Genomic DNA, 12,987 nt, shown 5'->3' on the forward strand with positions numbered 1-12,987 from the left:
ATTACAAGATCACCGACAAAAAGTAATAGTAACCTCTTCTACACCGATTAATACAGCACGTGATACACAATGCAATTTGGATTTGTTATGTTGGCAACACGAACTCGACTCTTGTCGTTTCCACCGAACCTCAACTGAACGCTACCCTCAAAATTTTGTAGGGTAGAGTTCAACTAAACCTTTGGTGTTTCCACCGTACGAGCGCTGACCCCAACCCGACTCTAACCCGACTCTAACCCGATTTGGACCCTCGATGGAAACGTAGTCATACATAGTAGCGAACATGCGGGCCGGAATCACGACAGCCAACCTTAGTGAACCATAGACTATATTAAAGCAAGATGGGTCGTGCGCGAACAAGATGGTCATTCGGCATTACCGCAGAATCGCCAACCGATGAGTACGAAAGCAGCGAAGGAACCGAACATGATAACCGAACCGATATGTCCATGGAAGCGCCAACCTGAAAACGTAAATATTACCCAATGAGAAAGATACAATTGCCGCGATTCGGAATAGCCAACCTCGAAAAAGAAAAGATAGAATGTGAAGAAAATTCGAAATGACCTCGTAAAAGCCAAGAAAATTTCGACAAGCTTTGAAAGCCGAAATAAAACGAAGAGAAAGCGACAAAAAGCAAGAAAGGAAGTCGATTTAGCGGTATTACAACGAAAGGAACGAAATGTGAATGGGTGTACGCATCAATGTGAACGGGCACAAGCATTAATGTGAATAGGTGTACGCATTAATGTGAACAGGTACAGGCAGCAATGTGAAAGGATCCTCAGTCGCTCTCCATGGTCGGCCCCCTACAAGCATCGGCATGAACGGGTGTTTCGGAGGTACCAACATTAAAGAGTAAAGGTATCGAGCACTGCCAACCTGAGGGACACATTGTCGCGATACAGAATAGCCAATCTCAGTGAGTCCGAGAGCACCTGGGACAAAGATAGTCAACACGCCTCACTGCAGAAATGCCAACTGTATGCTAATTGCAAAAAGGAAAGACTGGCAACGTAATTGGCGAACAGCAAGTAATCGCCACCCAGATACTGCCAACCATATTGAGTCACAGAATATCGGCATTCTAGACGGCTGTGCGCCAGCAAGCAGCAAATCAAGTGCGCCAACCTGATGGAATTGCGCGAGCGAAGGATTGCCAATGTAAGTGTGGTGCGACATTAGGCAGAATTGAAAACTTCAATAAGTCAGTCAGTGAGCAGCGGGAAGCGAGATGGTCGGAAAAATTGTCACCACGATGGGCATCGAGGCAGTGAAGGATTGCCAACATTATTAGTGGACCAGATGTGAACACTACTTCAGCACTGCCAACCCGAACGTCGCTTAGTACAGATGCAATGTTCCCAACCCAGTAAAGTCACGGAGCAAATCTGGGGTAGATGGCCGAGCGCCAGTAAGCACAGTAGTGGCAACATGACGGGTACGGTGGAAATGATGAACTGCCAACCTGAAAAAACATTCGTCGGGAACAATTCAGTACTGCCAACCCAAAAGTCGTTTGACCGAAGCAGTAGCATAATCGCACCAGTTATGAGTGACGCAGCAACCCGAATCGCGATGGCTGTGGCTGTAGAAAAGCGAGGCAAATAATATCAAGGAATGTAGTACTGCGAAGAATAATCAGTCATTGAGCAACGATTACCAAGATGGCCGTGCGTCAGTCCCCGCAGAACTACCAACTTAATGGACAACGCGTCGCTGAAAGACTGCCAACCTAATCCCCGAACCGGAAGTGCGCAGCAGTGAGTGGTGCCAACCGAAATCCGGGATGCGGTAGCGTGAATCGGCCTTTTCCAAGATGGCGGACCGACGCTACGACGCACGTGCCGGCGGTGGTGCAAAAATCGTGAAAAACGTGGAAAATTCGGTGAAATTGTGCCGTGCAGTGCCGTGAAAGTGTTGTGGGAGTGGCGTGGAGTGTCTGTGAGTGCTGTGCGTGCAGTGGGTGCCGTGAAAAATGTGTTTCGTGCGCGGGTGCAGTGCGTGCCACGTGGCGGGTGCAGTGGAACCGTTGGAAAAGCGGAAAAATCGCTGGAAATCGTGCCGTGATGTGCCCTGTGAGTGGTGCGAGTGCCGGAAACGTCGCGGGTGCCGTCCAAAAAGGTGGTGGTGGTGCTGGAGCGGGGGGTGGTGGCGGGGAGGGTAGTGCGTGGGTGCGTGGTGCAGTGCGTAGGTGCAGCGGAAGCAGTGGAAAATCCTGAAAAGCGGCGGAAAAATCGTGCTGCGGAGCGGCGTGCAATGCTCCTGAATCACCGGGAGTGCAGTGCGAGTGACGTCCGGTGCGTGGGTGGCACGTGCGGGGTGCAATGCAGGTGCAGTGCGTGGGTGCAGGAAAAGCGTCGGAAAAGCGGCGCGACGACCCGGAAAAGGTGCGGCAGCGTCCGGAAATCGCCCCGAAAACCCCCCGCGCAAAATCCACCCCCGAGGGGAGGGGGGTTTGGGGGGTGGGGTTAGTAGAGGGTAACCTGTCTTAATAAACTAACTCGTATGGGAGTGGCATGCTTGGAGTTCCGTAAAGGTTTGTATATTATGTAGGTTATTAGATTACTTCCATTCGGAAGGTATTCCATACGAGTTAGGTTATTAAAACAGGTTGTATGAACAGTGTCTAGTTTTGTAGTGATCCGTGCAGTGAAGGTAACGTATGAAATAAAAGTCATTGGTGTAGTGTACCATCTTTATTAATAACCCTTTCGATGTAGAAACTTAGTGGTTGTGTTGCAAAGGAGTTCCATACGAGTTAGGTTATTGAAATAGGTTGTATGATCAGTGTCAATTCGTAGAAGCAACCTTTATTAAACAAACCTTGTGCTGCAGTGAGAGTGGTATAGTGAATACAACCTATGGTATATCTAACCTGGTGGAATCGCCTATGTGGAATAGTGAATACAACCTGTGGATGTATCTAACCTTGTGGAATAGCAGCATATGGTGAGTACCTATATCGTAATAGTACAATGTTAGGGTACCTAACATGTTAGATCTGATGAACCTATGACTCCAAAGGTTAGGTCACATTAAGCTTTACCTCGGAAGGTTAGATCACCTTAAGCTTATTTAATATACACCTAACCAACTCCCGAAGTTTGTTTGTGTTAGGTTAGGTTAGGTTAGGTTAGGTTAGGTTAGGTTAGGTTAGGTTAGGTTAGGTTAGGTTAGGTTAGGTTAGGTTAGGTTAGGTTAGGTTAGGTTAGGTTAGGTTAGGTTAGGTTAGGTTAGGTTAGGTTAGGTTAGGTTAGGTTAGGTTAGGTTAGGTTAGGTTAGGTTAGGTTAGGTTAGGTTAGGTTAGGTTAGGTTAGGTTAGGTTAGGTTAGGTTAGGTTAGGTTAGGTTAGGTTAGGTTAGGTTAGGTTAGGTTAGGTTAGGTTAGGTTAGGTTAGGTTAGGTTAGGTTAGGTTAGGTTAGGTTAGGTTAGGTTAGGTTAGGTTAGGTTAGGTTAGGTTAGGTTAGGTTAGGTTAGGTTAGGTTAGGTTAGGTTAGGTTAGGTTAGGTTAGGTTAGGTTAGGTTAGGTTAGGTTAGGTTAGGTTAGGTTAGGTTAGGTTAGGTTAGGTTAGGTTAGGTTAGGTTAGGTTAGGTTAGGTTAGGTTAGGTTAGGTTAGGTTAGGTTAGGTTAGGTTAGGTTAGGTTAGGTTAGGTTAGGTTAGGTTAGGTTAGGTTAGGTTAGGTTAGGTTAGGTTAGGTTAGGTTAGGTTAGGTTAGGTTAGGTTAGGTTAGGTTAGGTTAGGTTAGGTTAGGTTAGGTTAGGTTAGGTTAGGTTAGGTTAGGTTAGGTTAGGTTAGGTTAGGTTAGGTTAGGTTAGGTTAGGTTAGGTTAGGTTAGGTTAGGTTAGGTTAGGTTAGGTTAGGTTAGGTTAGGTTAGGTTAGGTTAGGTTAGGTTAGGTTAGGTTAGGTTAGGTTAGGTTAGGTTAGGTTAGGTTAGGTTAGGTTAGGTTAGGTTAGGTTAGGTTAGGTTAGGTTAGGTTAGGTTAGGTTAGGTTAGGTTAGGTTAGGTTAGGTTAGGTTAGGTTAGGTTAGGTTAGGTTAGGTTAGGTTAGGTTAGGTTAGGTTAGGTTAGGTTAGGTTAGGTTAGGTTAGGTTAGGTTAGGTTAGGTTAGGTTAGGTTAGGTTAGGTTAGGTTAGGTTAGGTTAGGTTAGGTTAGGTTAGGTTAGGTTAGGTTAGGTTAGGTTAGGTTAGGTTAGGTTAGGTTAGGTTAGGTTAGGTTAGGTTAGGTTAGGTTAGGTTAGGTTAGGTTAGGTTAGGTTAGGTTAGGTTAGGTTAGGTTAGGTTAGGTTAGGTTAGGTTAGGTTAGGTTAGGTTAGGTTAGGTTAGGTTAGGTTAGGTTAGGTTAGGTTAGGTTAGGTTAGGTTAGGTTAGGTTAGGTTAGGTTAGGTTAGGTTAGGTTAGGTTAGGTTAGGTTAGGTTAGGTTAGGTTAGGTTAGGTTAGGTTAGGTTAGGTTAGGTTAGGTTAGGTTAGGTTAGGTTAGGTTAGGTTAGGTTAGGTTAGGTTAGGTTAGGTTAGGTTAGGTTAGGTTAGGTTAGGTTAGGTTAGGTTAGGTTAGGTTAGGTTAGGTTAGGTTAGGTTAGGTTAGGTTAGGTTAGGTTAGGTTAGGTTAGGTTAGGTTAGGTTAGGTTAGGTTAGGTTAGGTTAGGTTAGGTTAGGTTAGGTTAGGTTAGGTTAGGTTAGGTTAGGTTAGGTTAGGTTAGGTTAGGTTAGGTTAGGTTAGGTTAGGTTAGGTTAGGTTAGGTTAGGTTAGGTTAGGTTAGGTTAGGTTAGGTTAGGTTAGGTTAGGTTAGGTTAGGTTAGGTTAGGTTAGGTTAGGTTAGGTTAGGTTAGGTTAGGTTAGGTTAGGTTAGGTTAGGTTAGGTTAGGTTAGGTTAGGTTAGGTTAGGTTAGGTTAGGTTAGGTTAGGTTAGGTTAGGTTAGGTTAGGTTAGGTTAGGTTAGGTTAGGTTAGGTTAGGTTAGGTTAGGTTAGGTTAGGTTAGGTTAGGTTAGGTTAGGTTAGGTTAGGTTAGGTTAGGTTAGGTTAGGTTAGGTTAGGTTAGGTTAGGTTAGGTTAGGTTAGGTTAGGTTAGGTTAGGTTAGGTTAGGTTAGGTTAGGTTAGGTTAGGTTAGGTTAGGTTAGGTTAGGTTAGGTTAGGTTAGGTTAGGTTAGGTTAGGTTAGGTTAGGTTAGGTTAGGTTAGGTTAGGTTAGGTTAGGTTAGGTTAGGTTAGGTTAGGTTAGGTTAGGTTAGGTTAGGTTAGGTTAGGTTAGGTTAGGTTAGGTTAGGTTAGGTTAGGTTAGGTTAGGTTAGGTTAGGTTAGGTTAGGTTAGGTTAGGTTAGGTTAGGTTAGGTTAGGTTAGGTTAGGTTAGGTTAGGTTAGGTTAGGTTAGGTTAGGTTAGGTTAGGTTAGGTTAGGTTAGGTTAGGTTAGGTTAGGTTAGGTTAGGTTAGGTTAGGTTAGGTTAGGTTAGGTTAGGTTAGGTTAGGTTAGGTTAGGTTAGGTTAGGTTAGGTTAGGTTAGGTTAGGTTAGGTTAGGTTAGGTTAGGTTAGGTTAGGTTAGGTTAGGTTAGGTTAGGTTAGGTTAGGTTAGGTTAGGTTAGGTTAGGTTAGGTTAGGTTAGGTTAGGTTAGGTTAGGTTAGGTTAGGTTAGGTTAGGTTAGGTTAGGTTAGGTTAGGTTAGGTTAGGTTAGGTTAGGTTAGGTTAGGTTAGGTTAGGTTAGGTTAGGTTAGGTTAGGTTAGGTTAGGTTAGGTTAGGTTAGGTTAGGTTAGGTTAGGTTAGGTTAGGTTAGGTTAGGTTAGGTTAGGTTAGGTTAGGTTAGGTTAGGTTAGGTTAGGTTAGGTTAGGTTAGGTTAGGTTAGGTTAGGTTAGGTTAGGTTAGGTTAGGTTAGGTTAGGTTAGGTTAGGTTAGGTTAGGTTAGGTTAGGTTAGGTTAGGTTAGGTTAGGTTAGGTTAGGTTAGGTTAGGTTAGGTTAGGTTAGGTTAGGTTAGGTTAGGTTAGGTTAGGTTAGGTTAGGTTAGGTTAGGTTAGGTTAGGTTAGGTTAGGTTAGGTTAGGTTAGGTTAGGTTAGGTTAGGTTAGGTTAGGTTAGGTTAGGTTAGGTTAGGTTAGGTTAGGTTAGGTTAGGTTAGGTTAGGTTAGGTTAGGTTAGGTTAGGTTAGGTTAGGTTAGGTTAGGTTAGGTTAGGTTAGGTTAGGTTAGGTTAGGTTAGGTTAGGTTAGGTTAGGTTAGGTTAGGTTAGGTTAGGTTAGGTTAGGTTAGGTTAGGTTAGGTTAGGTTAGGTTAGGTTAGGTTAGGTTAGGTTAGGTTAGGTTAGGTTAGGTTAGGTTAGGTTAGGTTAGGTTAGGTTAGGTTAGGTTAGGTTAGGTTAGGTTAGGTTAGGTTAGGTTAGGTTAGGTTAGGTTAGGTTAGGTTAGGTTAGGTTAGGTTAGGTTAGGTTAGGTTAGGTTAGGTTAGGTTAGGTTAGGTTAGGTTAGGTTAGGTTAGGTTAGGTTAGGTTAGGTTAGGTTAGGTTAGGTTAGGTTAGGTTAGGTTAGGTTAGGTTAGGTTAGGTTAGGTTAGGTTAGGTTAGGTTAGGTTAGGTTAGGTTAGGTTAGGTTAGGTTAGGTTAGGTTAGGTTAGGTTAGGTTAGGTTAGGTTAGGTTAGGTTAGGTTAGGTTAGGTTAGGTTAGGTTAGGTTAGGTTAGGTTAGGTTAGGTTAGGTTAGGTTAGGTTAGGTTAGGTTAGGTTAGGTTAGGTTAGGTTAGGTTAGGTTAGGTTAGGTTAGGTTAGGTTAGGTTAGGTTAGGTTAGGTTAGGTTAGGTTAGGTTAGGTTAGGTTAGGTTAGGTTAGGTTAGGTTAGGTTAGGTTAGGTTAGGTTAGGTTAGGTTAGGTTAGGTTAGGTTAGGTTAGGTTAGGTTAGGTTAGGTTAGGTTAGGTTAGGTTAGGTTAGGTTAGGTTAGGTTAGGTTAGGTTAGGTTAGGTTAGGTTAGGTTAGGTTAGGTTAGGTTAGGTTAGGTTAGGTTAGGTTAGGTTAGGTTAGGTTAGGTTAGGTTAGGTTAGGTTAGGTTAGGTTAGGTTAGGTTAGGTTAGGTTAGGTTAGGTTAGGTTAGGTTAGGTTAGGTTAGGTTAGGTTAGGTTAGGTTAGGTTAGGTTAGGTTAGGTTAGGTTAGGTTAGGTTAGGTTAGGTTAGGTTAGGTTAGGTTAGGTTAGGTTAGGTTAGGTTAGGTTAGGTTAGGTTAGGTTAGGTTAGGTTAGGTTAGGTTAGGTTAGGTTAGGTTAGGTTAGGTTAGGTTAGGTTAGGTTAGGTTAGGTTAGGTTAGGTTAGGTTAGGTTAGGTTAGGTTAGGTTAGGTTAGGTTAGGTTAGGTTAGGTTAGGTTAGGTTAGGTTAGGTTAGGTTAGGTTAGGTTAGGTTAGGTTAGGTTAGGTTAGGTTAGGTTAGGTTAGGTTAGGTTAGGTTAGGTTAGGTTAGGTTAGGTTAGGTTAGGTTAGGTTAGGTTAGGTTAGGTTAGGTTAGGTTAGGTTAGGTTAGGTTAGGTTAGGTTAGGTTAGGTTAGGTTAGGTTAGGTTAGGTTAGGTTAGGTTAGGTTAGGTTAGGTTAGGTTAGGTTAGGTTAGGTTAGGTTAGGTTAGGTTAGGTTAGGTTAGGTTAGGTTAGGTTAGGTTAGGTTAGGTTAGGTTAGGTTAGGTTAGGTTAGGTTAGGTTAGGTTAGGTTAGGTTAGGTTAGGTTAGGTTAGGTTAGGTTAGGTTAGGTTAGGTTAGGTTAGGTTAGGTTAGGTTAGGTTAGGTTAGGTTAGGTTAGGTTAGGTTAGGTTAGGTTAGGTTAGGTTAGGTTAGGTTAGGTTAGGTTAGGTTAGGTTAGGTTAGGTTAGGTTAGGTTAGGTTAGGTTAGGTTAGGTTAGGTTAGGTTAGGTTAGGTTAGGTTAGGTTAGGTTAGGTTAGGTTAGGTTAGGTTAGGTTAGGTTAGGTTAGGTTAGGTTAGGTTAGGTTAGGTTAGGTTAGGTTAGGTTAGGTTAGGTTAGGTTAGGTTAGGTTAGGTTAGGTTAGGTTAGGTTAGGTTAGGTTAGGTTAGGTTAGGTTAGGTTAGGTTAGGTTAGGTTAGGTTAGGTTAGGTTAGGTTAGGTTAGGTTAGGTTAGGTTAGGTTAGGTTAGGTTAGGTTAGGTTAGGTTAGGTTAGGTTAGGTTAGGTTAGGTTAGGTTAGGTTAGGTTAGGTTAGGTTAGGTTAGGTTAGGTTAGGTTAGGTTAGGTTAGGTTAGGTTAGGTTAGGTTAGGTTAGGTTAGGTTAGGTTAGGTTAGGTTAGGTTAGGTTAGGTTAGGTTAGGTTAGGTTAGGTTAGGTTAGGTTAGGTTAGGTTAGGTTAGGTTAGGTTAGGTTAGGTTAGGTTAGGTTAGGTTAGGTTAGGTTAGGTTAGGTTAGGTTAGGTTAGGTTAGGTTAGGTTAGGTTAGGTTAGGTTAGGTTAGGTTAGGTTAGGTTAGGTTAGGTTAGGTTAGGTTAGGTTAGGTTAGGTTAGGTTAGGTTAGGTTAGGTTAGGTTAGGTTAGGTTAGGTTAGGTTAGGTTAGGTTAGGTTAGGTTAGGTTAGGTTAGGTTAGGTTAGGTTAGGTTAGGTTAGGTTAGGTTAGGTTAGGTTAGGTTAGGTTAGGTTAGGTTAGGTTAGGTTAGGTTAGGTTAGGTTAGGTTAGGTTAGGTTAGGTTAGGTTAGGTTAGGTTAGGTTAGGTTAGGTTAGGTTAGGTTAGGTTAGGTTAGGTTAGGTTAGGTTAGGTTAGGTTAGGTTAGGTTAGGTTAGGTTAGGTTAGGTTAGGTTAGGTTAGGTTAGGTTAGGTTAGGTTAGGTTAGGTTAGGTTAGGTTAGGTTAGGTTAGGTTAGGTTAGGTTAGGTTAGGTTAGGTTAGGTTAGGTTAGGTTAGGTTAGGTTAGGTTAGGTTAGGTTAGGTTAGGTTAGGTTAGGTTAGGTTAGGTTAGGTTAGGTTAGGTTAGGTTAGGTTAGGTTAGGTTAGGTTAGGTTAGGTTAGGTTAGGTTAGGTTAGGTTAGGTTAGGTTAGGTTAGGTTAGGTTAGGTTAGGTTAGGTTAGGTTAGGTTAGGTTAGGTTAGGTTAGGTTAGGTTAGGTTAGGTTAGGTTAGGTTAGGTTAGGTTAGGTTAGGTTAGGTTAGGTTAGGTTAGGTTAGGTTAGGTTAGGTTAGGTTAGGTTAGGTTAGGTTAGGTTAGGTTAGGTTAGGTTAGGTTAGGTTAGGTTAGGTTAGGTTAGGTTAGGTTAGGTTAGGTTAGGTTAGGTTAGGTTAGGTTAGGTTAGGTTAGGTTAGGTTAGGTTAGGTTAGGTTAGGTTAGGTTAGGTTAGGTTAGGTTAGGTTAGGTTAGGTTAGGTTAGGTTAGGTTAGGTTAGGTTAGGTTAGGTTAGGTTAGGTTAGGTTAGGTTAGGTTAGGTTAGGTTAGGTTAGGTTAGGTTAGGTTAGGTTAGGTTAGGTTAGGTTAGGTTAGGTTAGGTTAGGTTAGGTTAGGTTAGGTTAGGTTAGGTTAGGTTAGGTTAGGTTAGGTTAGGTTAGGTTAGGTTAGGTTAGGTTAGGTTAGGTTAGGTTAGGTTAGGTTAGGTTAGGTTAGGTTAGGTTAGGTTAGGTTAGGTTAGGTTAGGTTAGGTTAGGTTAGGTTAGGTTAGGTTAGGTTAGGTTAGGTTAGGTTAGGTTAGGTTAGGTTAGGTTAGGTTAGGTTAGGTTAGGTTAGGTTAGGTTAGGTTAGGTTAGGTTAGGTTAGGTTAGGTTAGGTTAGGTTAGGTTAGGTTAGGTTAGGTTAGGTTAGGTTAGGTTAGGTTAGGTTAGGTTAGGTTAGGTTAGGTTAGGTTAGGTTAGGTTAGGTTAGGTTAGGTTAGGTTAGGTTAGGTTAGGTTAGGTTAGGTTAGGTTAGGTTAGGTTAGGTTAGGTTAGGTTAGGTTAGGTTAGGTTAGGTTAGGTTAGGTTAGGTTAGGTTAGGTTAGGTTAGGTTAGGTTAGGTTAGGTTAGGTTAGGTTAGGTTAGGTTAGGTTAGGTTAGGTTAGGTTAGGTTAGGTTAGGTTAGGTTAGGTTAGGTTAGGTTAGGTTAGGTTAGGTTAGGTTAGGTTAGGTTAGGTTAGGTTAGGTTAGGTTAGGTTAGGTTAGGTTAGGTTAGGTTAGGTTAGGTTAGGTTAGGTTAGGTTAGGTTAGGTTAGGTTAGGTTAGGTTAGGTTAGGTTAGGTTAGGTTAGGTTAGGTTAGGTTAGGTTAGGTTAGGTTAGGTTAGGTTAGGTTAGGTTAGGTTAGGTTAGGTTAGGTTAGGTTAGGTTAGGTTAGGTTAGGTTAGGTTAGGTTAGGTTAGGTTAGGTTAGGTTAGGTTAGGTTAGGTTAGGTTAGGTTAGGTTAGGTTAGGTTAGGTTAGGTTAGGTTAGGTTAGGTTAGGTTAGGTTAGGTTAGGTTAGGTTAGGTTAGGTTAGGTTAGGTTAGGTTAGGTTAGGTTAGGTTAGGTTAGGTTAGGTTAGGTTAGGTTAGGTTAGGTTAGGTTAGGTTAGGTTAGGTTAGGTTAGGTTAGGTTAGGTTAGGTTAGGTTAGGTTAGGTTAGGTTAGGTTAGGTTAGGTTAGGTTAGGTTAGGTTAGGTTAGGTTAGGTTAGGTTAGGTTAGGTTAGGTTAGGTTAGGTTAGGTTAGGTTAGGTTAGGTTAGGTTAGGTTAGGTTAGGTTAGGTTAGGTTAGGTTAGGTTAGGTTAGGTTAGGTTAGGTTAGGTTAGGTTAGGTTAGGTTAGGTTAGGTTAGGTTAGGTTAGGTTAGGTTAGGTTAGGTTAGGTTAGGTTAGGTTAGGTTAGGTTAGGTTAGGTTAGGTTAGGTTAGGTTAGGTTAGGTTAGGTTAGGTTAGGTTAGGTTAGGTTAGGTTAGGTTAGGTTAGGTTAGGTTAGGTTAGGTTAGGTTAGGTTAGGTTAGGTTAGGTTAGGTTAGGTTAGGTTAGGTTAGGTTAGGTTAGGTTAGGTTAGGTTAGGTTAGGTTAGGTTAGGTTAGGTTAGGTTAGGTTAGGTTAGGTTAGGTTAGGTTAGGTTAGGTTAGGTTAGGTTAGGTTAGGTTAGGTTAGGTTAGGTTAGGTTAGGTTAGGTTAGGTTAGGTTAGGTTAGGTTAGGTTAGGTTAGGTTAGGTTAGGTTAGGTTAGGTTAGGTTAGGTTAGGTTAGGTTAGGTTAGGTTAGGTTAGGTTAGGTTAGGTTAGGTTAGGTTAGGTTAGGTTAGGTTAGGTTAGGTTAGGTTAGGTTAGGTTAGGTTAGGTTAGGTTAGGTTAGGTTAGGTTAGGTTAGGTTAGGTTAGGTTAGGTTAGGTTAGGTTAGGTTAGGTTAGGTTAGGTTAGGTTAGGTTAGGTTAGGTTAGGTTAGGTTAGGTTAGGTTAGGTTAGGTTAGGTTAGGTTAGGTTAGGTTAGGTTAGGTTAGGTTAGGTTAGGTTAGGTTAGGTTAGGTTAGGTTAGGTTAGGTTAGGTTAGGTTAGGTTAGGTTAGGTTAGGTTAGGTTAGGTTAGGTTAGGTTAGGTTAGGTTAGGTTAGGTTAGGTTAGGTTAGGTTAGGTTAGGTTAGGTTAGGTTAGGTTAGGTTAGGTTAGGTTAGGTTAGGTTAGGTTAGGTTAGGTTAGGTTAGGTTAGGTTAGGTTAGGTATAGGTTAGGTTAGGTTAGGTTAGGTTAGGTTAGGTTAGGTTAGGTTAGGTTAGGTTAGGTTAGGTTAGGTTAGGTTAGGTTAGGTTAGGTTAGGTTAGGTTAGGTTAGGTTAGGTTAGGTTAGGTTAGGTTAGGTTAGGTTAGGTTAGGTTAGGTTAGGTTAGGTTAGGTTAGGTTAGGTTAGGTTAGGTTAGGTTAGGTTAGGTTAGGTTAGGTTAGGTTAGGTTAGGTTAGGTTAGGTTAGGTTAGGTTAGGTTAGGTTAGGTTAGGTTAGGTTAGGTTAGGTTAGGTTAGGTTAGGTTAGGTTAGGTTAGGTTAGGTTAGGTTAGGTTAGGTTAGGTTAGGTTAGGTTAGGTTAGGTTAGGTTAGGTTAGGTTAGGTTAGGTTAGGTTAGGTTAGGTTAGGTTAGGTTAGGTTAGGTTAGGTTAGGTTAGGTTAGGTTAGGTTAGGTTAGGTTAGGTTAGGTTAGGTTAGGTTAGGTTAGGTTAGGTTAGGTTAGGTTAGGTTAGGTTAGGTTAGGTTAGGTTAGGTTAGGTTAGGTTAGGTTAGGTTAGGTTAGGTTAGGTTAGGTTAGGTTAGGTTAGGTTAGGTTAGGTTAGGTTAGGTTAGGTTAGGTTAGGTTAGGTTAGGTTAGGTTAGGTTAGGTTAGGTTAGGTTAGGTTAGGTTAGGTTAGGTTAGGTTAGGTTAGGTTAGGTTAGGTTAGGTTAGGTTAGGTTAGGTTAGGTTAGGTTAGGTTAGGTTAGGTTAGGTTAGGTTAGGTTAGGTTAGGTTAGGTTAGGTTAGGTTAGGTTAGGTTAGGTTAGGTTAGGTTAGGTTAGGTTAGGTTAGGTTAGGTTAGGTTAGGTTAGGTTAGGTTAGGTTAGGTTAGGTTAGGTTAGGTTAGGTTAGGTTAGGTTAGGTTAGGTTAGGTTAGGTTAGGTTAGGTTAGGTTAGGTTAGGTTAGGTTAGGTTAGGTTAGGTTAGGTTAGGTTAGGTTAGGTTAGGTTAGGTTAGGTTAGGTTAGGTTAGGTTAGGTTAGGTTAGGTTAGGTTAGGTTAGGTTAGGTTAGGTTAGGTTAGGTTAGGTTAGGTTAGGTTAGGTTAGGTTAGGTTAGGTTAGGTTAGGTTAGGTTAGGTTAGGTTAGGTTAGGTTAGGTTAGGTTAGGTTAGGTTAGGTTAGGTTAGGTTAGGTTAGGTTAGGTTAGGTTAGGTTAGGTTAGGTTAGGTTAGGTTAGGTTAGGTTAGGTTAGGTTAGGTTAGGTTAGGTTAGGTTAGGTTAGGTTAGGTTAGGTTAGGTTAGGTTAGGTTAGGTTAGGTTAGGTTAGGTTAGGTTAGGTTAGGTTAGGTTAGGTTAGGTTAGGTTAGGTTAGGTTAGGTTAGGTTAGGTTAGGTTAGGTTAGGTTAGGTTAGGTTAGGTTAGG

The sequence above is a fragment of the Megachile rotundata genome, chromosome 1 (genome assembly GCF_050947335.1).
Source record: "Megachile rotundata isolate GNS110a chromosome 1, iyMegRotu1, whole genome shotgun sequence".
NCBI lineage: Eukaryota > Metazoa > Arthropoda > Insecta > Hymenoptera > Megachilidae > Megachile > Megachile rotundata.